General features: G+C 36.8%; 1 pseudogene; it reads right to left on the bottom strand.

The window, feature by feature from the left end:
• Positions 1-2,406: 2,406 nt before the first annotated feature.
• LOC107151929 lies at positions 2,407-3,174 on the bottom strand (annotated as a pseudogene).
• Between the last annotated feature and the right edge of the window lie 345 nt (positions 3,175-3,519).

The following is a 3,519-nucleotide window of genomic DNA, read 5'->3' as shown; positions in this document are numbered from 1 at the left end:
TGCATATAAATAAATGAATAAAATAAAGGTCCATCAACAACTAAAAATATATATAAGAAGTCATTAATTTTATTGTCAATAAAAATTGGGGTTTATTATTACCATGTCTAACGCTGACCCTTCTCTTCCTTATCTTTTTATTTGCAGAAAAATTAGAAAACTTAAATGAGTGAGAATCCACCTGAAAACTGGTAATTGTGCTGGGCCATGCTGTCATCCTTGTCACTCTCATGTTAGAATTCCATAATGGCTGCTGTTCCCAGGTCAGTCCCTCCTGGACCCTTTAACCTGTCATTCCAATAACTGGAACAAAAGAGAAAGAAAAGGGTTTTATTAGTCAGGATTCTCCAGAAAAATAGAGCCAAGAGGAGGGAAGGAGGGAGATAGGTAGATAGGAGATTTGTTATGCAAATTGGCTAATAGGGAGATTTGTATTTTAGAAGTGGAGATTCAGGAAAACCAGTGGTATGATTCACTCTAAGCCTGAAGACCTGAGAACTAGGAGCTCCAGGGTCTGAGGACAGGAAAAGATAGATATCTGGAGTTTGAGACAGCAAATTTGCCCTTCCTCTACCTTTTTTTTTAAGGTTCTCAACAGATTGGATAATGCCCACCCACATTGGGAAGAACAATCTTCTTTCCTCAGTCTGTTGATTCAGGTGCTAATCTCTTCCAGAAACACCTGCATAGACACATCCAGAAGTAATGTTTTCTCAGTTACCTGGGCATCCCATAGCCCAGCCAAGTGGGCATATAAAATTAACCATCACCAGGTCTAAAATAACTGTCAATAACATTTGACTTTCCTTTTTTCTACTCTTTTATTATGGGGGTAGAATCTGAGAACCCCATCAACTGTAATCCCTTTTTTGCAATGGAGAAAGCCAAGAGCTAACTCTGCTAATGTTAAGAAGGATGCCTTTCACAGGAAGCCCTGAAGAGCCCTACAATCAAGGAAGCATACAAATGGATGCAGAATGGCTAAGGAGCCAATATAGCAAGAACCAGGGGACTATAACAAAAAATGATGACCAATGTTGGCAAGGATGTGGAAAAATTGTTACCCTTTTATCATGATGGTAGGAATGTAAAATAATGCAGTTACTTAGTAAAACAGTCTGGCAGTTCCTGAAAATGTTGAACATAGACTTATGATATGACTCAGCAATTCCACTACTAGGTATGCTCCCAAGAGAAACAAAAGCATGCCTACACAAAAGCTTGTACACAAATGTCATAGAGGCATTATTCACACTTGCTCCGAAGTGAAAACAACATAAATGTCCACTAACTGAAGAATGGGTAAAGAAAATGTGTTATACTCCTATAAAACACTTTTCAATTATATTTTTAAAAATTAAGTACTGATGCATGCTACACCATGGATAAATATGGAAAACGTCATGCTACATGAAAGAAATCAGTCACAAAGGATCACATATTGTTTAATTCCACTTATGTGAAATGTTCAAAGGAGCCAAACCTATTAAGACAGCAGGTAGGTTAGTGGTTACCTAGGGCTGGAGGTGAGACAGGTATGGAGGGATTGGGCACTGATAGATAAAGAGCACAGGGTTTCTTTTTGAGATGAATGAAATATTCAAAATTTGACGGTACTGATGTTGCACACGTCTACAACTTTAAATAATTTTAGTAAAGTCATAGAATCATACACTTGAAATGAGCAAATTGTATAGAATGATAATTATATTTTAATAAAACCATTATAAGAACAAAGACAGGGCAGGAATGGAGAACCCAGAAGTCAGCCAGAAAGGAGAAGCTGAGAGAGAGAGAGAGTAGACAAGTAGGTAGCTTGAAGCAGTTCCTAGACTAGGTATTGTGTGCTGCTGCTGTTGCTGGGTCTGTGTTTGCCGCAGAATGAGACACAGACCCAGCAGAATTAAAGGCCAGGGATTGGGTAGGTATCTCTGTGTATTCCTATGTAGACAGCTTCTGTTTTTATAGCAAGAATGCTTCTATAGTTGTTGCTATGAAAGAATTCCAAAGAGGCTCGTTCTGTGTTCAGGATTTGGGAGGAGGCAGGAGTTGGATTGATTTGTTGTTTAGATCTTTAGAATCAGAAAAGTGAGTTACTTATACTCAGTTCAAGATACTTTCTCTTCTTTGATCTTAGGTAAGGGCTTTTTCTTTCTTTAATTAATTATATTTCTTCTCTTTCTTTCTTTCTTTGAACCATGGCCAAGCACACCTAGACTTCATTTCAGACTTACCATGTCCTAGATGTCATCTAGTTACTAAGTTATATCTGTATTTTTTTTTCACTCTCACTTCTCCTACCCTTAACTATTAGAATAACCTGACCAATGTCACCCACACAAATGCTATAAATGATACCAAGTCTTTTAAAGATGACTACTCCAAATGGTATTCCTTGTCAAAGTTCTAATTAATATCACAGGACAATGTGATCTTAAATCCAGCTATAGGCTGCCTGTCGTTTTCACATTCAACAAATCAATACCATGTCTCCTAGGTACCAATCATATTTCCTTGAAACCAGGAAACTGATTAAACAGCATGGATAACATCACCTCATTAGTCTCTGACAGTAAAGTATGAAGGAATAACATCGTGGGGCCGGGGTTGTGGGCTCAGTGTAGAGTACTTGCCTAGCATGCATGAGGCACTGGGTTTGATCCTCAGCACCACATAAGTGTAAAATAAAGATATTGTGTCCACCTAAAACTAAAAAAAAAAAAATGTTTAAAAAAATAACATATCATTTGGAGCATAATCAAGAACCTAAAGATTTGGTTTTGAATTTCCTTGGACATTAGCTGAATTTGTTATTTCCTGACCAGGCCTGTCATTTGTTGCAGTCTGTTCTATAATTTTGGCTTTTTTTCCTTTTCTGTGTCAACAAAGTGGCATATTTTTTGATATTATGTCAGAATCTGGTTTTGCATACTGAGTTTGCCTTGATTTGCCATAAAATGGAAGTCCTTGTAACTATCTCAAGGCATTCATGGATGAACCGTTCTTTAAACACAACCAAGTCTTGTCCCACCAACTTCGTGGTTTTTAAAGCCACAATATGTACCACATGGACAAACTGAGAAAACATGGCATATAAGGACCTCTCCAATTCTCCTTTTTAATTTTGTCATTTATGTTGTTGGTTTAAATCGTATGATTTGGCCTGATAGCCATGTTTTGCATTCAGTTGTTCAAACAGTCTGAATGACTGGCTTGTTCTCTCTCAGCTTCTCATCTTAAAATGAGGGTAATATGACAGAATCCTACCCATCCGAAGCAAGTATAGGTATCTGGTTGACAAACTAAAAAGAGAGTATCATCAAATACCATATATAAATTAAGCATTTTCTTTTAACTTAAAACATACAAATTATACACTTACTTATGCATTTTTATGTAGGACATAGGTCTTTTCTTTGAAAATGATTTGCTAGCTGTACTTCACATCTTTTTAATTACCTAATAAAAATTTCCAGATTTGGAATTCTTTAATGTGTGCCAAGAACTCACATCTTCTAG

Source organism: Marmota marmota, unplaced genomic scaffold (genome assembly GCF_001458135.2).
Source record: "Marmota marmota marmota unplaced genomic scaffold, marMar, whole genome shotgun sequence".
NCBI lineage: Eukaryota > Metazoa > Chordata > Mammalia > Rodentia > Sciuridae > Marmota > Marmota marmota.
The sequence above is the reverse complement of the archived record's forward strand: the minus strand, read 5'-3'. Positions and strand labels throughout refer to the sequence as shown.